The sequence below is a fragment of the Macaca mulatta genome, chromosome 14 (genome assembly GCF_049350105.2).
Source record: "Macaca mulatta isolate MMU2019108-1 chromosome 14, T2T-MMU8v2.0, whole genome shotgun sequence".
NCBI classification, from domain to species: Eukaryota; Metazoa; Chordata; class Mammalia; order Primates; family Cercopithecidae; genus Macaca; species Macaca mulatta.
The window spans coordinates 105,900,555-105,912,181 of record NC_133419.1 but is presented as its reverse complement, the minus strand read 5'-3'; the positions used below and the strand labels follow the sequence as shown (position 1 = coordinate 105,912,181).

At 39.2% G+C, this 11,627-nt stretch overlaps 1 protein-coding gene across 1 annotated transcript in view; it reads left to right on the top strand.

Annotated features, from left to right (window-relative positions):
• Positions 1–211: 211 nt before the first annotated feature.
• Positions 212–11,627, top strand: part of LOC100426388 (caspase-1-like) — a 40,156-nt gene continuing 28,740 nt past the window's right edge. The window contains exons 1-4 of the mRNA XM_077964930.1: positions 212–3,375; positions 3,533–3,661; positions 4,270–4,428; positions 6,064–6,273. The gene's annotated coding sequence lies outside the window, so the exon portion shown is untranslated. The remainder of the gene's footprint in view (positions 3,376–3,532; positions 3,662–4,269; positions 4,429–6,063; positions 6,274–11,627) is intronic.

Below are 11,627 nucleotides of genomic sequence, written 5' to 3'. Positions count from 1 at the left end.
AGAACAGATGACATACAGCTTTATTTCTAAGTTTTTTCATTTTGTCTATTGGTCTATGTGTCTGTTTTTGGACCAATATCACACTGTTTTTGTTGCTATCGCCTTATAGTACAGATTGAAGTCAGGTAACATGATGCCTCCAGCTTTGTTTTTGTTGCTTAGGGAGGTTTTGATTATTCAGGCTCGTCACTGGTTCCATATGAATTTTAGAATTGTTTTTATTTTTCATTCTGTGATCATTTGATAGGAATAACACTGAATCTGTGGATTGCCTTAGGCAGTATGGCCATTTTAATGGTATTGATTCGTTTACTCTGTGAGCATGGAATGTTTTCCCATTTGTTTGTGTCATGTGTGATTTCAGTGTTTTGTAGTTCTCCTTGTAGAGACCTTTTAGATATATTCCTGGGTATTTTCTTTTTATTTTTTGGCTATTTCAATTGAAATGAGTTCTTGATTTGGCTCTCAGCTTCAGCGGTTTTGGTGTACAGAAGTGATACTGAATTTTGTCCATTGGATGACAGTTTAACTTCTTATTTTCCTATTTGAATGTTTTTTATTTCCTTCCGTTTTCTGATCACTCTGGCTAGGAATTCCAGGATTATGTGGAATAGTTGTGTTGAGAGAGGGCATCCTTGTCTTGTGCTGGTTTTCAAAGGGAATGCTTTTGGATGTTTGGCTATGACTTTGTCATAGATGACTCTTATTATTTTGGGGTCTGTTCCTTTTGTTACTTAATTTGTTGAGGGTTTTTATCATAAAAGGATGTTGGATTCTATCAACAGCTTTTCTGTGTCTGCTTTTTTGTTTTAAATCCTGCTTACTTGGTGAATCACATTTATTGACTTGTGTATGTTGAATCAATCTTGCATTATGGGAATGAAGGGCACTGGATTGTGGTGAATTAACTTTTTGATACACTGCTGTATTCGGTTTGCTAGTATCTTGTTGAACAAAATCAAAAACTTTTTGAGTGTTGACATGATATTCAAAGGAAGTGCTTATTGAAGTATTTCAGATTTTAGGATTTGGGATTAGGAATGCTCAACTAGTAATTATAATATAGATATTCCAAAATTCAGAGAAGTCTGAAATCCAAAACATTTTGTGTCCCCAGCATTTTGGAAAAGAGATTCTCTACCCATAGTGTAATAAACAGGGGATACTGAAAGAACACCTTCCTTCTGGTCAGTGCAGAGTATATTGCTCTTCTTTCAAAGTTCTTTGCTTAAACCACTCCTTTTGAGGGTCGGTTCATGTTGATTTCTGAGGTGGTAATAAGATCACAAATGCTCACTTATCGGTGTTTCTTGCTCATTTCAGCAGGGGAATATCTAGATACAGCATGGGCTTTTTCCTTTTTAGAATGTGTATAGCCCCATTGGTGGTATGACACTATAACTTGCATATCTTTTAGTGGAACTTTTTAAAATGTTTGCTTTGTTTCTTTCCCCAGGGGAGCCAAGAATTATCTCTTTATGCTCCTGCTTTTTGAGTCATGTCTGTTCAAAAACATACAGTTCCATAAGCATTCCACTAAGTCTGATATAAAAATGAAAATGTCCTATGTTTTTTACCACACTGGGAAAAAAACAAAAGATGAAACTTAGAGGAGGTAATGGATTTAGAGTCTTTAGACTTGATTCATAAGACCTGAACTGACTAATAGCACCAATTTTTTCCTTCAGAATACCATTTTCAAGGCTTTCTGCTTTAGGAATACAGATATAAATTATAGTAACTACATAACTTTGAAGAATTTAGAACACAGCCAGAGAGGTGGGAAGAAGGAAGACAGTTACGATGATGAGAGCATTATTTGAAAAGGGACATTTGTTCCAAATCCCAGAGTTTATTATTGGCAAATCCATGAAGAGAATCTTCATATTTCTCAACTTTGCTAAGTGTGTTGAGAAATACAAAGTAAATTTTGATTAAACCCTAGATCCCTAATATTTCACAGTCTCCTAACAGTCAACAAATACAAAAGTAATAGCAGATAGAGTATAAGACTCTGAAGAAGCACTACAGTGCATTGAATGCAAAATTATGCACCTGCATTGTGCAGGAGAAAATAGTTTGGGTTTAAATCAGTCACTCAGTGATGTGAAGATTTTGAAGAACTGGAAGAAATACAAATTCAGTTGCAATCATGAGACTTTTCTAATCCTAAACTCAATAAAAGTGAAGGTGAATTTCTGACCTCTTGAAATCCTTCAGCATTGCTCATCATACTGCCATTTTATTACTTATTATTTTTTAAGTTCTGGAATACATGTGCAGGATGTGCAGGTTTGTTACATAAGTAAACATGTGCCATGGTGGTTTGCTGCACAGATCAACCATTACCTATTTACTAAGCCAGGCATTCATTAGCTCTTTTCCCTAATGCTCTCCCCCATCCCCCATCCTCTTTTCTGACCCTGGTGTTTGTTGTTCCCTTCCCTGTGTCCATGTGCTCTCATTGTTCAGCTCCCACTTGCAAGTGAGAACATGCAGTGTTTGGTTTACTCTTCCTGCACTAGTCTGCTGAGGATAATGGCTTCCAGCTTCATCCTTGTCCCTTCAAAGGACATGATCTCATCCTTTTGTATGACTGCATGGTATTACATGGTATATATGTACCACATTTTCTCTATCCAGCCTATCATTGATGGACATTTGAGTTGATTTCATGTTTTTGCTATTGTGAATAGTTCTGCAGTTAGCATATGCATGCATGTAATGTATCTTTATACTAGAATGATTTATATTTCTCTGGGTATATACCCAGTAATGGTATTTCTGTGTCAAATGGTATTCCTGGTTTTAATCTTTGAAGAATCACCTTCCATAAGGGTTGAACTAATTTACATTCCCAGCAACAGTGTCTCCTGAATACAACATATTGAAGGGTCCTGTCTTTTTATCCAGCTTGCCATATTCTGTGTCTTTAATTGGAGCATTTAACCCATTTGCTTTTAAGGGTAATATTGGTATGTGTGAATTTGATCCTGTCATCATGATGTTGGCTGGTTAATTTTGCAGACTTGTTAATGTAGTTGCTTTATAGTGTCATTGGCCTGTGCATTTTAGTGGGTTTTTGTAGTGGCTACAAAACTTTTGTAGTGGTAACAGATATTCCTTTGCATGCCTAGTATGTCCTTCAGGACATCTTGCAAGGCAAGCCTGGTGGTGACAAAATCCCTCAGCATTTGCTTGTCTGAAAAGAATTTTATTCCTCCTTCACGTATGAAGCTTAGTTTGGCCAGATATGAAATTCTGGGTTGGAAATTATTTTCCTTATGAATGTTGACTATTGGTCCCCTGTCTTTTCTGGCTTGTAGGGTTTCTGCTGAGATATCCACTTTTAGTCTGATGGGTTTCCCTTTGAAGGTAACATGGCCTCTCTCTCTGGCTGCCCTTGACATTTTTTCCTTCATTTCAGTGTTGGAGAATCTGATGATTTTGTGTGTTGGGATTGATCTTCTGTGGAGTATCTTACTGGGGTTGTCTGAATTTCATGAATTTGAATGTTGGTCTGTCTTGCTAGGTTGGGGATGTTCTCCTGGATGATATCCTGAAGTATGTTTTTCAACTTGGTTCCAAACTCCCTATCTCTTTCTGGTACTTCAATCAGTCGGAAGTTTGCTCTTTTTACATAGTCCCATAGTTCTGGAAGGTATTGTTCATTGTTTTGTTTTTGTTTTTGTTTTTTTTTTTTTAATTTTTTTTCCTCTAATCTCATCTGCCTGCCTTATTTCAGCAAAATAGTGTTCAGCTCTGATATTCTTTCTTCTGTCTAGTTGATTCGACTATTGATGCTTGTGTTTGCAACATAAAGCTCTCATGCTGTGTTTCTCAGCTCCATTAGGTCGTATGTATTCCTCTCTAAACTGGTTATTCTAAGTAGCAGTTCCTGTAATCTTTTATCATAGTTCTTAGCTTCTTTGCATTGGGTGAGAACATAATCCTTTAGCTCAGCAAAGTTTGTCATTACCCACTTTCTGATACCTACTTCTGTCATTTCATCCATCTCAGCTTCAGCCCTATTCTGTGCCCTTGCTGGAGAGTGTTGAAATCATTTGGGGAGAAAAGGCATTCCAGCTTTTGCAATTTTCAGCAGTTTTGCATTGCTTTTTCATGATCGTTGGAGATTAATCTACCATTAATCTTTAAAGCTGTTGACCTTCATATGGGATTTTTGTAGGGTCTTTTTTGTTGCTGTTGTTATTATTGTTGCTTTCTGTTTTTTGTTTTTCTTGTAACAGTCAGGCCTCTCTTCTGCAGGTCTGCTGCAGTTTGCTGGGGGTCCACTCCAGACACTGTTCACTTGGGTATAACCAATGGAGGCTGCAGAACAGCAAAGATTTCTGCCTGCTCCTTCCTCTGGAAGCTTCGTCCCAGAGGGGTACTGACCTGATGCCAGTTGGAACTCTCCTGCATGAGGTATCTGGCGACCCCTGTTGAAAGGTCTCACCCACTCAGCAGGAAAGAGATCAGGAACCCACTTAAGGAAGCAGTCTGGCTATCCCTTAGCAGAGCTGGAGCACTGTGCTGGGGAATCCCCCTTGTTTGGATCTCTGGGACTCTTCAAAGCCAGCAAGCTAAAAAGATTAAGTTGGCTGAACCTGAGACCACAGCCACCCCTCCCCACAGGTACTCTGTCCCAGGGAAATGAGAACTCTGTCTGTAAACTCCTGGCTGGGGTTGCTGGAATTCCTGCAAGGATGCCTTGCTTGGTGAGGAGGGATGTATCTGGTCCCACCTAAAGAAGCGGTCTGGCCATGATGTGCCACAGTAACTGTGATGGGCTGCGCAGAGTGCTGCCTAGTCCAATCTGCGCAGCCTCCCTAGCACTGGTAGGGGAAAACCGCTGACTAGAGCTGCAGTAACGGCAGTCGCCCCTGCCATAGGAAACTGGATCATCTTTGGCCTACTGCAGGCTGCTATGCTGGCTAGTGGGGATTCTCATCCAGTAGATCTAAGCTTGCAGGCTTCTGTGAGTGGACCCGCAGAGCAAGGCCATTTTGCTCCCTGGCTTCAGCCCCCTTTCTATGAGAGTGGACAGGACTCCTGCCTCACTAGAGTTCTGGGAGCTGCTGGACTATGTAAAAACTCCTGCAGCTCAGTCAGTGCCTTCCCAAACAGCCGCCGACTAGAACAGCAGCCGTGAGTCTGCCCAGTTTTGTGTTGAGACCTAGGGTCCTGATGATGTACACTCATGAGGGGATATCCTGAGCCCTGGATTGCAAAAATCCTGGAAAACATAGTACCCTGGTTGGGTAGCACAGTCCCTCACTGCTTTCCTTGTCTAAAGGAAGGAGGTCCCTTTGTCCCATGTAGCTCCTGGGTGAACTGCCGCCCCACTCTGCTTTTCCTTGCTTTCCTTGGGTTGCACCAACTGCCTAGATAGTCCCAGTGAGAGAACTTGGGTACCTCAGTTTGAAATGCAAAAATCTCTCGCCTTGTGTGTTTCTCTCTGTGGGAGCTGCAGACCGGAGCTGTTTCTACTTGGCCATCCCTTGCCTTTTTCTTTCTTCTTTTACTAATGTTCTTCTGGGCATATCTCTGTTGTATGATCACACATTAATTCTACTACAGCCTGAGACTCCTTCTACAATCAGCTTTCATTCAGGGAATGTCAAAAACCAAAGGTGAACTTTTACCCTCAGTAAAAATTAAATGTTATGGCCATCTTAGGTAGTAAAAGGAAAGCATGCCGGGGAGTAGACCACAGGGTTCTTTCACCACTATCTCCAATAAAAGGTTAAGACCACAGGGAGACAGAGAGGGGAAGACATCGTGACGATTCATCAACACAGTTTAAGCAGGAAATATGAACTATTTGGTTAATTCTTATGAGGAAATGAACAGAGACTTGTTATATTAAACTCCTTCAGTCATTTTGGTTTTATGTGATCAGAGAAAGAAAAGATGAGAGATCAGGAAGAGAAGAGACAGATGGATAGGAGAAGTAGGGAGGCCACAGGAAACAAGGAAAGGAAGCAGACTGAGGTGTCAACCCACAGGACAGTGTTTTATCATTTTCTTTTTGTTTTTTTTTTTTTTTTCTTCCCACAGGAAGAAACTAAATTCTAGTACTTGGATGCCAATTTGCTGAGGACATGGCACTTCCTGATAATCAGCCTGGAATTCCGAGCAGCAGTTTCACAACCTGTAATTACACGTTTCTGCCCTTTGCAATAAGGAAATACACAGTTTCCTTTCATTTTCAAGTCTGAGGCTCTTTTGGACGCTGTAGGAAAGAACATAGGCTGTTACCTATGGCAGGTGATTCCTTTTCTGACTAGGAACTTGGGAGTAGAATCTTAGAAAACACTTGATTTATTGATGTGTAATAAACGCAAGAAAGGAGGTGAGCTGATAGCACGCATGCTGAATTCTTTTCTTACTGGTTTTGTGTAGTTTGAATCACAGTACATGGTGTTAGAGATACTGAAGGAGATCACATGTTTTCCAGATGTCGTCGAGCCAGAAATATGTTAATTCTTTCTTTCAGCTTGTGGTAATCAAAGGGAGAGTAAAGAAAGCCTGAGTAAGTTATTTGTGTGAGACAAGTCTAGAAGTTGCAAAATGCACTCTGAAATCTTTCTCTTGATTCCAAATTAACTGCCCAGATCAGAAACACTCCTCCCAGAATCAGACCTGAAAGCCTCTAAATTGTTAACCTCTTTGCCATCTCTTATTGTGAATTACATTCTTGGTCTGTTTAAAGTGATACATTTTTTACCCTTTCTCTGGTCCTGATACTGACTACTTTAATGTAATAATTCACAGGGAACGATCACATTTGTTTTGTTGTTGTTGTTGTTGGTGGTGTTGTTTTTAAGCAGTCTTGCTCTCTCTAGAACTTAACTCTCCAATCCATTCTGCATACAAATTTCAGGTTTCCTGCCTTATACATTGATGCTGAAAAAGGCTTAGTGATAGAGTTGTGAGTTACTTAGGCATGTAGTATTCCAGCAGGTAATATCGCTTCTTTGGATTCATTCTCCTCATAGGGAAAGGGAGAAATTGGACTAGATCAGTGGATCCTAAACCTTATAACATACTACAGTAATCTGTAGTCATATAAAAATGTCTGATGACTACCCCCTTCCTCACCCTCAATGACTCAATCTTAAATACCCTGCAGACATTTATTGCCATTTGAAAATCTGCAGATAATTTTTATGAAACTGACCTGGCATAGGTTTGTCTGCAGATTAGTGTTGTTAGGAAAGTTGATCATTTAGTTAACTCTCTCTGCTTATCTGCTAGTGATCTATTAACGTAATTAATTTTGCTCAGGAACAGACACTGGCTCCCTATTGCCTTTCTTAAAAAAAAATCTGAACTTTCAGACAAGTTTTTCTACCTTCTGAAACATGTGTATTCATTTTCTCCATTAATTCCTGTAAAGCATGATTTCACCTTCATAACAAAATTACTGCATTTACTTCATTCATATTTCCTTGTTGTTGAGTTTCTTTATTCCTTTGGTTCTCCCTATAGACTAATTCTATCTGGGGTATATGTCTCACCTCACAACATTTAACTTAATCTCTGGAATCAAGGGATCATTAGATAATAGATGAGAAAAATTGAAAGTCACTAGTCAAAAACAAGTCATGGTCTGATAATTATAAACAACCAAGTGTAGTCACCTATTGTTACCTTAAACTCCTGAGGAATTGTATCCTATAATGTGTTTAATCATTACATCACTTTACCTGGAACCAAAACTGTGGTCCTGGTGAGTTTTTTCCTCTAATTCATTCCTTCCATTTTATTATCACTGCAGCTTTCATTCAGTAATTACTATAACAAAAATAATCTATAATAACAGTTTCTTCGAAAACTGCTTACCATATGATAGTTATTTCATGCATTCTCTCTGGTTTAATATTTAAAACCAATCAATACAGTTGTGCTATTATTGCCATATTATAATTGAAGGGGATACTTAGAGAATGCCATCAAAATATGCTTTAGGTCACAAGTCTGTTGAGAGGAGTGATCTCAGCTTGGCATGACTCTCAAACTCCGCCATTACTCTACCTATCTGCAAACATCTTCAAATACTTGCCCTGTCTCTGATCACTCCCACTTCAGTCCTGGCTTCACATTTCTATTCATTCTAAAGCCCAGCTCTCCCAGTTTTGTGGTTATATCAGACATCCTCAAGCCTTTGTGCTTCTTCCCACACTGCTCTCTGCCAGGACACCAGTCCCCAGCTGTCCAAGGGACAAATTCCTACTAGTCCTTCCGATTTCAGTGCCATGCCCTCTTCTCTGGACAGCTATCTTCCACATGAGACACACTTTACTTATGCTTTTATTGAGCATCTGCTCATTATTTACATTCTCATAAAATGTTCCATTTTACTTATTTGCATATTTATCCACTTGACTTCAAGCTTTAAAGTGTACGAACATGGTTCCAAAATGGTACCCCTAATACTAGCATAGTAAGTTTTAAGAATTGATGATCTTTAAATAATCGTGAATGGGGCCGGGCGCTGTGGCTCATGCCTGTAATTCCAGCACTTTGGAAGGGCGAAGTGGGTGGATCACCTGAGGTCAGTCATTCAAGACTAGCCTGGCTAACAAGGTGAAACTGTCTCTACTAAAAATACAAAAAAATTAGCTGGGCATGGTGGCTCATGCCTGTAATCCCAGCTACTCGAGAAGCTGAGGCAGGAGAATTGCTTGAAACCAGAGGCGCAGGTTGCAGTGAGCCGAGATTGTGCCATTGCACCACAGCCTGGGCAACAAGAGTGAAACTCTGACTCGAAAAAAAAAAAAAAAATATATATATATATATATATATTCCTGAATATGTAGGAGAATGAACATGCTTTCCTTCTGCTTGAAACTTCCAATGTGCACGTATCATCTGTTTAATGAAATCAGACTGACCTGGTTTACTGTTAAGAATTTGTAAGTGCCTGATGGGTTCACCTTGCCCACTGCTTAGACAGAGCTGATTTATCAAGACAGGGGAATTGCAATGGCGAAAGAGTAATACACTCACTGACGGCTGTGTGAGTGATCAGAGTTTTATTATTACTTAAATCAGTCTCCCCAAGAATTCAGAAATCAGAATGTTTAAAGATAATTTGGCAGGTAAGGGCTTGGGAAGTAGGGAGTGTTGATTACTCAGGTGGGAGATGGAATCATAGGATGTCAAAGTGAGGTTTTCTTGCTGTCTTCTCTTCCTGGGTGCGATGGCAGCCTTGTTGGGTTAGATTACTCCTCTGGGTGGTGTCAGCTGATCCATTGAGTGCAGTGTTTGAAAAATATCTTAAGAGCTAATCTTAGGGTTCACAATAGTGATATTATCCCCAGGAGCATGTTGGGGAGGTTCAGACTCTAGGAGCCGGAGGTTGCATGACCCTTAAATTGTAATTTTTAATCTTGTAGCTAATTTGTTAGTCCTGCAAATGCAGACTGGAATCCAGGCAAGGAGGGGCTCTTTTCGGGAAAGAGCTGTTATCTATTTTGTTTCCGAGTCAAACCATAAACTGAATTCCTTTCCAGTTAGTATGGCCTATGCCCAGGAATGAACAAAGACAGCTTAAGGGTTAGAAACAAGATGGAGTTGGTTAGGTCTGATTTATTTCACTGTCATAAATTCCTCAGTTGCAATATTGTAAAGGTGGTTTCAATCCCTTCCTTTGGGTTTTATAACAACTTAATCTTAAGATGTAGGCTATGAAGATGGGAAAAGGCTGTCAATTGCGTTGGGTTCTACCTGCTGACAGGGGACGTAGTGGAAATTGGAGTGAACCCCAAGGTGAAAAGACTGGAACAGCTTTGCAACTGTCTGAGTATACTCATGCAGGCCTGGCTGGGCTTCCAAAGCTTGCAATGCAAAAACATTAGTAGTCTCCTCTGTAGGTTTATTACAGTATTTACATGAACAGCCTCCTGTAAGGTAGATAACAAATCGTAGGATGAGGAATACAATTCTCAGTTTTAAAAGGAAAGATTTGAAAGCACTAGTTTGGGGACTTCTAATCCACAAATAATTTAGGATTTATTCCAAACTGTAGGGGGAAAAAAAAACCTCAAGGACAGCTAACAATAGATGTATTATTGGTTTTCTTTCAAAGCATAATTTTTCTCCTTCCAGAACTATTTTTATTAAGAACAAATTATGACAGAAATAATTTGTTTACAAAAATAAGTTTAGTCTTATTGTACTTGACCTGATTATTTGCACAAAGTGCAACAAGAATAATTATTTTTCAGTTAGGCTGTTTTTTGTTTAAATTGGCTTTGATGGAACTCTGTTTCATGAGGAATCTCAGATAAGACTTTTCAAGAGCCAAGCCCAGCTATGCATTTGTACCCTCAAATACCTATGAGTTGGGTAAATTCCTCTCCTCTCAAGGTCCCAAGATAACTTGGAGCTCCTGAACCTGTTAGGAAGTGATATTCTTCACTTACCAAAGGTCAAGAAACTTATACAAGGACTCTGCGTAGACAAGGTATGAGGCCATTTTCCCCAAGGGACTTTTACTGGTTGTATGAGTCAACTTCGATTCTCTAAAGGAAGCATGCCATTCCAGTCAAATTCTTGGTAAAATAACCAATTTCTCCAATTGTGTCCTGTTACAAAAGAAAACAGATTCTTATTGCACTTATGCAATTGACTATTCTGCCATAAATTGTGAATACTTACAAATAGTTCTCAAATTCTGGAGAAATCAGGTAAAGAGAAACAAATATGCTTCAACATTTTTTCACAGGAGCATATTTTACTCACTTGTTAAAAGTTGCAAATAGTTCTAAAGAAATAAGTTATCTTAATTCTGAAAACAAAAGGATTAGCGATGTTTAACACATATGCTCTCCCTGAGAGTCCTAGAAGTTTCATTTTTTCCTCTATCCCAATAACACAATTTTTAAAGTTATCTGATACCTGCTTTCAGAGTCCTATATCTGATTATAAACTGCTTTTTGAAAAGGACCAAAGCAAGACAAAATATCTGTGGATGACAAAAGCCTATAGACACTATTAAAGTTACAATTGACTAGGAATTTGGCTTACTTCTGTGGCATCCAACAATTTTTACATAACAATGATAATTACTGTAATGTACACTAAATAATATCAGAGTTACAAAAATTTACATAAATACACAGACAGAAAACTCTGGACTTGTAAGATTTTTAATTTGCCAGCTTTAAATTGAATTACTGGCTTCAGGGTGGAGCCCTTGGAGGAACAGGGTCATGAAAGCATGCATTTTTTTTTTCTGAGCTAAATAAGCAACCACAGCAGATGAGAAAGACAGATCTCTGAAATTAAGGGTGCCATTTTATACTGGATCTTGGATCCCCCAAAAGGAGGAAAATGTTACCAGATAAGACAGTGTGGTGCTTCTAGCCTGCATTTTGTTGCAAGGCAACCTAAAGCCAATCAGCCCACTTTGAAAGCAGCCCAAGCCCCATGGGAGTCTCACCTCTCAGTCAGGGGTGGGGATTTTCCATATCTTCCAGGTGACCAAGTGCATGTTTCTCTAATCCAAGTGTTTAAAGAGTCAAGTATCCCTCCAAAAATACTCTTAGCCATCCATTGAATATATTTCCTACCTAGTTATTACATACCAAAGCTCTCTCATAATACAAAGTAAT